This window comes from Symsagittifera roscoffensis, chromosome 3 (assembly GCF_963678635.1).
Source record: "Symsagittifera roscoffensis chromosome 3, txSymRosc1.1, whole genome shotgun sequence".
NCBI lineage: Eukaryota > Metazoa > Xenacoelomorpha > Acoela > Convolutidae > Symsagittifera > Symsagittifera roscoffensis.
Window position 1 is genome coordinate 6630474 of NC_087064.1, and position 11883 is coordinate 6642356.

Below are 11883 nucleotides of genomic sequence, written 5' to 3' on the forward strand. Positions count from 1 at the left end.
GGGCCGAATTTCGCAATTACTCCTCTCATGAAATCCTCATGATCCAACTCTGACGCATCTTCGTCCTCGAGGCTAAAGCCTATTGCTTTCATGCCTTGTTTGTAAGCTGGGCATGCTGACACATGATGGTCTGTTGAACTGCAATTAGCACAAGAACGTCTCTTGTCCATATCATCCCTCGGTTTGTACCAATTGTTCCCTTGGTTTGCTGGTCCGTTGTTAAAATTGCCATAATTGTTCTTGTAATATCCAGATCTCGAAGGAGGTTTCAACAAAAGATACTCTTTTGATTTGAGCCTCAACTCCTCCGGTGTTGGCGCATTAGTTGATAGTGGTGTGTAATGCGTTGCTAGCATCGTACGAAGTTCATCATTTTTCACACCATCGATGAATTTTGAGGCTACGGCCAGGTTCATCCTTCGGTTTGACTCATCCGGTTGGCTGCGTCTTCTCAGCATTTCCAAATCATCGAGAAACTTGTCTATTGTTTCATCTTCTCGTTGCCTCCGTTTCTCGAAGTGCATCATCGCCTGGTGCCCCTGCACCCCTGATCCGAAACGGTTTAACAAGATTTCGAAGATTTTCTCAGCAGTGTCACGTTGATACTGTTTCTTGGCCATGACACAGTTCAGGGCTGTCCCTTCTAAGTTGCTGGTGAGCGCGCTGCATTCCTGTCTCTCCGACAAGTCCTCTTCCTCGAAATGCAGCTTCATTACCTCTATCCAGGTATCAATACAGCCATCAGATTCGTCTTTGTAGCATCTTGGTTTCTTAAAGACTCTTCTGGACTTCTCACTGCGTTCATTGCTTCTTGATAACCTCGTCAGGAATGTCTCTAAAGACCTGTTCAGGGGTCATTGCCGTAGCATCCCTTGAGTGTCCCGCTTGAGTGTCCTCACACCTTGTCGAAGGCTCTGTGTGCGGTGCTTCCATGCAATCCGAATCACCATGAGCGTTTCCCGCTTGGCCCATATGACTCCTCCTCGGGCTTCTATGCCCCATGTTGCCAGAATCGCTTCTCCCAGTCGCATGTGTGCTTTGCGTTGGTCGTTCGTTCGAGGTTTGTCTGTTCCCCGTTGAACTTGCTCTACTGTTCGGGCCCCATGCTGTATTACCCCTTGTGGCATAGCCTGATGAACTGCACCTGCCTCTAGTGGATCCATACGTCTTCCTCCTTTGATGTTCATTGAAGTTCACCCTCGGTTCCCTGCTGGGACCTCCCGAGTTCGGCTCTCCTTGTTTTGGTCCACTCTTGCTGCTTAGTAGCCCGTCCAACCTATCCATGATAGCCTGAGTTCGCCTCTCCATCATCGCGTCAATCTTTGTGTCAAGAGACCCAAGAGACTGCTCTTGCTGAATTCTTAACTTCTCCATGTCGGCTCTTAAGCGTAACTCCCTCTGTTCCGCCTCTCTTGTCATTCGCGACAAGTTCCTCGTCATATGTTCGTCCGTTCTTTCTTTCAAGCGTTTTTCGCTTCTGCCAACTTCTTGTCTGTTGCGGTTTATTTCTTCCCGCAGACTTTCTCTTTCAATGTGAACTGCTCTTTCTAGTTCACTCATCCTTATCGACATCTGTTCATTTTGTTCTCCTAAACTGCCCACTATGTTGTTTAAGGCTTCCTCTAGTGCTGCCCCGTTATCCATGAGTGGCGTCACTAGTGGTGGTGTAACCCTGTCGGTCCCAGGTAACTTCGTGCTTGTCGAGATCCGGGCCTTGACTCTCTGCTTCAACGTCTTTTCATTATTTAATTCAGGATCCATTAACGCGTTGCCAAGCCCTCTGGTTCTACTCTCTCCAGGTTGTGGCTCCGAACTTGTCCTAATCGCGAAGTCCTTTGACTGGCCCGGTGTGTTTGCCTCTTTGCTTATCGTTGTCACTACACCAAATTTGTCCATGGTTCCAGTCTCTCTTCCGACGTGTGCCTCACTCTCCTGGATCGAACTATTGAGGCTGACTTGAGATCCAAAGTCCCCTTGCTCCTCTTCATCCTCTTCCTCCTGGGACTCACCATCGTTTCCTGCTCCTCCTCCCATGCTGAATGGAAAGATGTTTCCGAAGGTGTTCTTCATTCTTTCTGAGAACGATGATGAGGTTGTTTGTTTCCCAGTTCCGCTTGCCATCATAGTGTTGTCTGTCGGAGATCTTCTAGTTGCCGTTACTTCAGTTGAGATGTCGGACAGTTCCGACATCTCTTCTCGATCCAATGTCCCGGTGGAAGTGGCAAAATCATGGCCTTGTTCTACCGGGGTTGATTCACTCGCCAGCCTTCTGCCACTTCCTTCCAATCCATTTACTCCCTGGTTGTCGTTCATGGTATGGTCCGTATTGACCTCCACTTCTAATAGTTCTCTTCGCTCTTCTGAGGTCTTCTGACTTCTCGTTTCAACCATTCTGCCTGAAACCGTCCCCCTTTTGTCAGACCGGGATCGCTTGATCCAATCCACAAAAGGATCGGTCATCGTTTTTCTTTGCTTTTCAGGTACGAATTTCCTAGAGCTATTACCTCGTTTTGGTATCCTTGACTTGTCTAAACTCATTCTTTATTTGTCACTTTCCTATGCCTACTCTTGACTCAATTGCTAGAGACCTTATAGTTTTATTAACAATAATAATGACACAACACAATAAATTTCACCAGATTCTATTAAATAGTGACCACGAATCCCTGTATGTTGTCAGAGTACAGTTTGTATAAAATTTATTCACACTAGCCGATTATCGGTCCAAAGATCTGGAAACTAGCACAATATGATGTTATCAGTCAATTTAAAAGATAGTGTACTCACTACCCAATCAAGCACAGTTTAGGTTGATTTAAAATCAAAAACAAAAAATATATATTGACACAATATGAATGTATATATAAAAAAAGGTATGTGTCTTGTACTCTTAGTCGGTCGCAGTACAATAGTCGAACCTGTCTTTTAAAGAAAAAGCTTTCCCTGCTTGGTGCTGCACCAAACAGACAAAACTTTGAAGGCAGTTATTTGCTCAAGTGGGCGTCTATTGCACCCACCGAGTATTGTGTTACCTATCTGCCTTCGGACTGCCCGAGCTAGACCTACTAAAATCCTCAGGGCAGTCACTTTTCCCAAAAACGTATTATGTTTCAATCCACACCAATGAGTCACGCTCTTTTTAATTTAGACTTAGTGTCGCAAATATCCGAGTTCGGACCTGTTTTGTATTAGTCTGGTTCTTTTTGAAAGGCAAGTTACCAGTGCAGTCACTGATACCTAGCCTGTGTATTAATAACCTAATACCTCTCGCTTTTTAGTCTTTCTTTCGTTTACCTAAGTCCTTAATAAAATAATACCCCTCCGGATTGGCACAAATAGGACCCTTCCGGACTGTCAGAATATAGACCCCTCCGGATTGGGACCCCTCCGAGTTAGTTAATAGTAGACCCCTCCGGATTTGGACCCCTCCGAATTAGCAACTATAAGACCCCTCCGGATTCGGACCCCTCCGGTTTTGTGGAAAGTAGACCCCTCCGGATTCGGACCCCTCTGACTTTGAAAAATTTCGACCCCTCCGGATTGGGAGCCCTTAGCTCTGTCAAAGTAGCTTTTCGTAGTTTTCTTAATTTCAGCTTATACCCCTCCGGATACGTTCTGCGTTGCTTTTATGCTGTTTGAATTAACTGGGAAGGGTATAGGGTCCTTTCCTAGACCCCTCCGGATTGAAGTTAAGGCACTTATTTGACAATTCACACTAACGGTGAAGGGTCTTATCACTCTCCTAATTTCGACTCTATTATGGTTGTCTTGTGCCTTCAGCCCTCCCTTTTTGTCTAGAACTGTCCTAAGTTACTTAGTTCAATCGCTATCAACTTTTGGTAGGGGTATAAGGGTTTTTCAGAAAAATTTATAAAACGTGAAGGGTGTACCCCTCCGGATTTGTGTAATTTGCTAAAACAATCTCAAAAAATTTTCTCGCTCGCTTTTTCGAGTAATTCTCTTTCCTACTAGTAAGTTCAGCTAATTTCTGATCTAATGGTACTAAGATTGACTCAATATGCTCTGTAGTTCCAAAGTTATTAACCAAAACGTCTTTTTTCCAAACTCAAAAATTTTCTCTCTTATAGGTTCCGCCTAACTTTTTCCGCAAATCTGGTCCTTTCGACCTAAAAATTATTGATCTGAGCTCAGAAGGCCTATACTCTTCTAGTTCAATGCAAAAAACCCGATCTAAAACGCTTTTGTAGAAAAAATTTGCGAAAAACTATGCTACCTGGACCCCTCCGGATTGATGAATCCACCAAATCAAACACGTTATGTTCGATTTCTCTGCAACCCGGAAGGCTTTCGGGTAGCGGGTTTTAAAACTCGTAGATTCACTCGTGGACGTTGTCCGAACAACTATTTTTACTGTCCTAACTCAAAGATTTCAAAAAATTTTCTGATTTTATAGTGCTTCTTACTATCAAAAAATGGGAAAATTTGGTTTTTGGTACGAAACTAGTTCCAACCACTTCCGAACTAAAGTTAACCGGTTCTACTTATTACAGTAGTGCAGTTACGATGTAACACACTAACTTAGCGCTTTTTTCCGTTTCAAAAAATATCGATATCTCAAAAATCGCGACTTGTGGGGGGATCAAAATATCGCTATTTTGACCCTAAAAACCGGTCTGTTTTCGTTGTTTTTCACTGAAAAACGATATAAGACTATTAATATAGGCTATATAAGTAATAATATTAGTAATACTATACCCCTCCGGGTTTGTTTATTATCCGAATTAAGGTGCTTAACTCGGATATTCGCAGTTCGGTGAAGGGTCACTACAGTGCAGCACTGTCGACCCCCCACAGATTACTATCTTACTTTTTGTACCAAAAGGGATACAAAACTTGTTAACGATACCCAACAGTCGATTGTTGTTGTCGTTGAGCCCCTTCTTGTTGCTCCTTGTACTGCTTGCCGGATCGGTCTTCACCCAGGACCCTTCCGAATTGAGCGCAAATCAGCTGACCCTTCCGGATTGAGCGCAATTTATCATTAACGTGCTTAAATGCTCAAATAACCCTACAGTACAAGCCTCACAAACGGGCCACAAAATTGATCGTAACGATCCTGACTGATATAAATGCCTGTAACAACAATATATCTATCAACAACAAACGGGGGGTTGAATCACATCTTGTCTGGGGGGATGATTTCTACTGATTTTTTTACTTTTTTACTGTTTTTGGTTTTTTCGGTTATTTTTTATGTTTTTTGTTTTTCTTGGGTACTATACTACTTTTTGTTTGGTTTTGCTTATATCTTTAAGTGTTTTTGGTCACAAACCACTCAGGGGATGAGGGGTTCATGATTCCCCCCACCCTTCCTGGTTCGTGAATTTTCGGTCTTAACTAGGTTAAAAAACTATTCACGGTAATCCGGAAGGCTTCCGCGTTCCGAACTACCCTTCCGCCCCGGCAGTTTAGGCCTATTAAGGGCGTTAATGTGAGCATCCGCTCGGCGCGGAGTGCTCGTTAACGGTTCCGCCGGTCATGATGTTATGAAAGAATAACACCCAGGAGCGCCATAAAAACATATAGTAACATTCGCCCGGAAGATACATATCAACGGATAACAAAACTAAGTCTTAAGACGACTGGCTAGCGTCTAAACAGAGCTTTGCATGTTTTTCACCGTCTCTACCAAGCCAGTACTTTTCGGTGGTCTTTTCTAACATCGGGTCGACAAAAACGTTACTGTTCTCCGGCTTCGACCAGAACGCTCAAATTAACTGAATTACATGCAAAAATAGTGAGCTCATGGCTGGGTCTCAGTATCCCCAGACCACGAGGTCACTCCTAAAAACAGGGCTACTACTCATTATATTACTATTGTTTTTGTTCAGTAGATAAAAATCATCATCTCCATCGAAGATGGATCAACCCTTCCCCCCCCCCCAACTCTTAGCACCTCATCCTTGTCAAAACTAATCCAAATATCAACTAAATTCAAGTCAGGACATGACAGGATGCTAAAAGTTCACACGAGTCAATAAAAGTTTTCCGTCCCGAGACCCTTCCGAATTCTTGAATCCGGTGAAACAAGCTCCTTAAGTTCGATTTCACGATAACACGGAAGGCTGGTTTCCACCCTTCACCGTTGTTCGCAACGGCCTTGCAACTATTGTAGCAGCACAATAGTTGCAACTCGGAACGTTCTCTGTAATTCGTTGTCGTTTTCTTCAATTTCGACTTCTTCAATTTCGATCAAGTTGTTCTCGTCAGCGCAACTAATGCTGTTGTTGTGTTTCCTCTCTCGTTTTTTGTTAAAATGGCCGTTTCAGCATTTCTCAGAAATGTGACGTCATCATTCGAATTTTTGAAATTTTAAAATACTAGAATATTCCAGCCTTCACCGTTTGGCTAAACGTTCCAATAACGCCCTTAGTTCATAAAAACCACCAATCCGGAAGGCTTACTGCTAAAATTCCGAATTCTGCAGAGATTGCATTTTTCACATTCTGGTCGAATGTCACAGAAGTAGCCTCGTCATAACAGAGATTTAAAAAGTTAATGAGTACCAGTTGTTCCAGCAGCTAGTTTGGTTTAGGGGGATATCACTCCTCTCCGTATGTCATCCACGGTAATGGACAAGGTATCGCAGTTTGAACTTGAAAGGAACGCCTGTCAAATGGTTCAGATTATTGCTTTTCTTCTAGTTTCATCATCGTGTCATTGTTGTCATCTATTCCGCAATCGGATGTCAAAAGGCGCACAAAGCATATAATGCCGCCTTCGTCGATCTTCGAGCATACTGCTCTAGCTAGTTTCTCGCTTGCGGACGTTTTGTGTGGTTTCTTCCGTTTCCTAGCTGTTTGGATGGTGATTTCGCGCTATTTGGAGAATATTTCTAACTGGCTGTTCATTAGTTGAGCCAATGACTTCCTACTGCCACTCACACCTCTGTCATGTTGACCGAGACAACGACTTGGGAGCGTGAACAATCTGATCTGTAAATCATCATTACTTGGATTGTTATCGATATCGTTGAGTATTTTGCTGTGAATATCGGAATTGTCTTCGGCTTAACTTCGGGATGGATGCACTTGAGGATATGGGGCTCATTGGAAAACGGCTTCTCTAACATCTCTTGTGCACCAGACAAATGAGATCCTATATCTGCATCAACTTCGGATAGTCGGAGGTCCGCCATCGCTTATGTGAGGGTTGTCGCAGACTCTTCTCAATCATCCCGATTTGCCCACAGGTATTTTTCTCATCTATAGGCTTTTCAGCCTCTGTCGATCAGCTCCTTCTGTGGACGTTCAATTCGCCATTCGAGAAAGGATGTATCATACATGTCGTTTTTCCAGTGTTTATCTAGCCTCGATTTGAACAAGTTGATTTGAACGCTGGAAATTACTCTGGTAGTGAGTTCCAGTCGTTTATGGCTGCTATAGTGAAGAAACTACTTCGTAAACAAGTGCGTGATCAATTTGCACGGATTGCACGAGAATTTCTTTTTTGTAAACATTCTTTCAGTTGCTGTTACATCGTAGCGACAGTTCAAGCTTTTTAAAAAAAAACTAAATTACAAAAGGGGCCCTTCCGTTTAGTTACGGTAAGTGCACAAGCTGGATAGGGCCATACCAGCGATATAAAAATGCATATATATCAGCAATGAAGTCATAAATCAGCATTAAATGCATCGTCATAATGTTAATTTATCTTAGCCGTCCTTCCTCTACAATAGCGCTTATGGAGTTGTCGATAAATTGAACTTTGCGTAGCGATCTGCACCCCCTTATACAAAGTATAGAGCTCCCCAGGAGCGCGAAGCTTATTTTAGTTCTTATGTAGTTTATAGATTCTGGATAGCTTTCTTGTCTTTTTTCACTTAGTTTTTCGGCCAATCGCTGCATCGTCCGCGTGGCTGTTGGAGCAGCGCCACCGGTGCATCCAAAAATTAGCGGGCAGAAGCTACTCTGCTCTACGTTTAAAATTCTTTGCTGATATTTGGAGTTCCTCAGCGTTTCGTGGTATTTGTATGCATCCTTATGCAGTTTTCGCGATGTTTTGGCATGGGGGTTGAATATTTTCACATCAAAGAAAGCGCGGCTGAATCGTGAACCCCAGAGTCCGTTTGCCCTAATGTCAAGTCGTGCCTCATCTTCATTTGTAGTTGAATTGTTGACAAAGCTTTCGCCTTGCAACGGCTGAAGTTTCGGCTCAATCTCGACGTCATGGCAAACCTCGTTCATGAGGTTGGCGAATGTGTCTCTGATTTCATTGTGTCTAATGTGTGTGTAACCACCCTTTGCACAGTGAAGCGCATGTGTTAAGTTGAAATCAGCACCACATGCACATGTGAGTGGGGTTTTGGTTGGCTCCCATCCGTATCTTAAGTAAATACCATCTCTGAACTCTGATTTATTCAGGTTGAAGTTGTCTCTGCTCAGTGGTAGAGCATTGAGCCAGTTAGAGGCTCCCTCTTCAGAGGCCAGGTCGATTGCGTATTTATCTGTTTCATTTAAGGAGTTAATGAGGTTTGTTTTTTTTTCGATTTGTTCTATCAGTTTTCAATTTTTTGATTTTCGTACATATTTTTTCTTGCTGTGTTACTGCTGTAATAGGATCTTGAGATTCCAGTACCAATGATGTTTCCTTAGACCATTCTAGGTAGCTTTCATGATCGGACGGCAGCTTGATGTTAGGTCCGCCCATTTTAAGGGGTAAGGAAGATATCTCACGGAACTGGGGGTTTAAAAGGTCTTTACCGACTAGGTTAGGTAATAATTGTTCTTTGATAATATTTCCACATATTTCTAAGTTTTCCATATTGTTAGGCGTTGTCCTGGCAAGAAATGAAAGCTTTTCTTGAACTCCTTTAGTATAGCAGGCATAAACGTTTTGAAGGGAGGTTTTAGAAATTTTCGGTAGTTTTTTCAAAATTTTGATTTGCTCATTCTGTTGAAATTCGAGGAACTTTTTACATTCAGATTCTGTTCCTATAACTGAACCAAGCACTCGGGCTCCTGCCTTTATAGTGATTCCTCTATTTGCGAAGATTTTCTGAGCTTCTTCGAGTTTTTCATCTTTGACAATGAGTTGGCATTTGGATGCTTTCATGTGGTAGCCGAAAAATTTACCCAGTGATACAATTTTATCGAGGACGGTTCGTAGATTGCTTAATTTACCGACTGCGTTTCCGTCGTCTGCGTACCATTTCTGGGTTACATCGTCTACTGATAAAAGTTTTATGAGGGGTATTATGGCTAGACCGTACATGGCCATTGCTAGTGGATCCCCCTGGGTTGTCCCTTCTTGAGAGTAGATTGTTTTTTTGTTAACGAATAGTTTGGATGGATTGGAGTAGTAGTTCTTAATTGCTGTTAAAAGGGAAGGGCAGGTATTTTCGATGTTTTTTAATGCCAGCATTCGGTTCAGCGAGTTGAAAGCGTTTTCGGCATCTATCAGTAAAACAGCATCGGCGGAAGTTTTGCTGTATTGATCTCTTAGCGTGTGGATCGCATATTCAATGCCACTTTTTTGTCCTAGGCAGAGTTGGTAGTTTGAACCGAGCGACATGAGTTCGTTTTTTAGGCATTTAGTTATTGTTCTCCCTATTATCCTACGCATAACTTCTCCTATGCCTATGGGTCTTAACCCTGGATTCTTATCTAAGGGTATTAATCTGCATGCGTTATATGGTTCCATTAGTTCTGGATTTAGTTATTCTGTGGCCAATTTTTTGGCAATTTTAGCAATTGTTTTCGAAATTTCAACTGATTGTTGCCCGAAGTGTGTTAAAATACGTCTCCATTCATTTGCATCGAGGCCAGATGGTCCGTGCGTGCTCATCGCTGCCTTCTTGATATGTTGACTGTTTATCTGATCAAATATCAATGGATCGAAAGGAAATGTTTCGTTTGAGACTGGTGTAATATAGTTCTCATCAATTGGTTTAGATGGTGGGTGTTTCTCTATGAGAGTCTGATCTACTGTCTTACCTTTGACAATCTCGTCGAGCGAAAGAACGCCTTTAGATGTGTCTGTTAGTTTTGCAATTGCGCTTGATATTTTTCCAGTATTCATTAGTTTGTTGAACTGTTGTGCTTCAATTTCAGTTTTTCTACTACTCCCTTTCAACAAGCGCATTTGCAGCGCCTTTCCTTCGTTATATAGTCCATCCAGGTCTCCGTCTTGCCATTGCTTAAGTCGCCTTGCTATTGTTTTGGATAAAGATCCATCAGTTTTGGACTTTGTTTTGCACAGTAATAAATGTGGAAAAATCATTGCTGCGTGCATTGCGAAGGTATTTTTGTTGTTTTCTATTAGGCTGTTCAAAGTTCTATTGAGGGTTTCAATAAAATTATAACCAACTTTATTTTTTGACAAGATCATAAAGACCGGTTTCCAGTGGACCACTTCGGTGTATATTTTCCTGGTGGTTTCTATGAGTTCTGGACAGGGGTTTGACCATGGGTCTTGTATTGTTCTGGGTTCTATAGTGGAAGACTCTCCTGAGTTTTGTGAGTGTGGGGCAGTAGCAGGGTGAGGGTGCATTTGGGGGAGCGTGGTTGTAGCTAGGGTTGGGGGATTGCATTCATACTTGTCGTTAGCTGAATGAAATTGGGAGGTGCAGCGATGACAACTGTAATCGTCATAGTGATCACTGCTGCGGGCTAGGCCGCTGCATTTTACATGCATGTAGCCTGGGCATGTGAAGCACCGAACACCTCCGCCTCGCAGGCTGCTTTTACAAATAAGGCAATGTGTTTGAGCAGTCATTTTAGGAAGGACGGCGGTGTCAAGTTAGCGAGAGAATTTATAGATTAAATTTGCAAGAAAATTTGTAAAGAAATCATTACCGTAGAACGAGAAATGGATGCCATCACGGCAGAACATTTGAGGGGTTAGATTTAGGTTGAGGTTAGGCGAAACAATAAGTGTATGGGGGTGTACAAATCTATTTATCAAATTAAACAGCACATGATTATTAATATAAATTTTGCGGTTTACTTCGGAATTATTACAGTTCTGAATTGTTTTGGGGATGATCAGTGTCTTGGGCTGAAACTTGTTAGTGACGAGGTTAAACAAGTTTTTCCACTGCTGTTCTAATTCTTGTGGATGCAGCCTGTTGTCATTGTATCCAGCAACTATTGTTACTGTATTTAGGCGCTTTGGTCTGTATTGTAAAACTGTTTCAAACAGATCATGAAGCGTTGCGCCGCGGTAGGAGTGAATTGTTGATTTTACTAGAGCTGGTTTGATATATTTGGTCCTTGAAGTCCCGATAACTAGTTTCTGTGAGAACTCAGGGATGCGTCTTGCCTGGAATCGCGGCATCAACCTGAAACACAGACAACTGGGGCGAGAAAGGAAGCTCTTTGGGGTGATTTATGAATACTTTCACTTAGGGTTTAAAATTGCTGAGGCAAAAGCGATGAAAAAAAAGAAAGGAGTGGTACAACCTGACGTCGATTTGGAGGTCGATTCACCAGCTCACTCCTTCTTGCGTCTAGTTACGCCAGGGAAATTTCACTCGCCTACGGCTGGGACGGCGAGATTTGGTAAGATAACCAGAAGAGGAAAGCCTAGCGCGCATATGATATGAAAACACACAAGCGGTAAATTTGAACAAAGAAATCTATTTAATAAGTTTATCACAACAATTAGGCTAAGGGCAGCCAGTTCAAGCTTTTGTACACTTCTATCATACGCCCACGTTTTCTTCTGTACTCCATGGTAGGAAGCTTAGAAATTTTCAATCTTTCATAGTAAGCTAATTTGCATAAGCTTGGGATTAATCTGGCTGCCCTTCGCTGAACATTTTCAATCACTGGTTAGTCTTTTTTCAGGAATGGGTTTAACGATTGATTGGCGTATTCCAGATATGGTCTCACCAAGGATTTTTAGAGTCGCCACGATTTC

General features: G+C 42.5%; 4 protein-coding genes across 6 annotated transcripts in view; 1 reads left to right on the top strand and 3 right to left on the bottom strand.

Annotated features, from left to right (window-relative positions):
* Positions 1-11619, bottom strand: part of LOC134842434 (uncharacterized) — a 266691-nt gene extending 255072 nt beyond the window's left edge. The window contains exon 1 of the mRNA XM_063858774.1: positions 11598-11619. The gene's annotated coding sequence lies outside the window, so the exon portion shown is untranslated. The remainder of the gene's footprint in view (positions 1-11597) is intronic.
* The window catches only part of LOC134842435 (uncharacterized), a 298939-nt gene extending 287314 nt beyond the window's left edge, over positions 1-11625 (bottom strand). The window contains exon 1 of the mRNA XM_063858775.1: positions 11596-11625. The gene's annotated coding sequence lies outside the window, so the exon portion shown is untranslated. The remainder of the gene's footprint in view (positions 1-11595) is intronic.
* Positions 1-11626, bottom strand: part of LOC134842430 (uncharacterized) — a 227611-nt gene extending 215985 nt beyond the window's left edge. For both annotated transcript variants that reach the window (XM_063858768.1, XM_063858766.1), the window contains exon 1: positions 11600-11626. The gene's annotated coding sequence lies outside the window, so the exon portion shown is untranslated. The remainder of the gene's footprint in view (positions 1-11599) is intronic.
* The window catches only part of LOC134842433 (very-long-chain (3R)-3-hydroxyacyl-CoA dehydratase hpo-8-like), a 491300-nt gene that overhangs the window by 171251 nt on the left and 308166 nt on the right, over positions 1-11883 (top strand). The gene's annotated exons all lie outside the window — the stretch shown is intronic.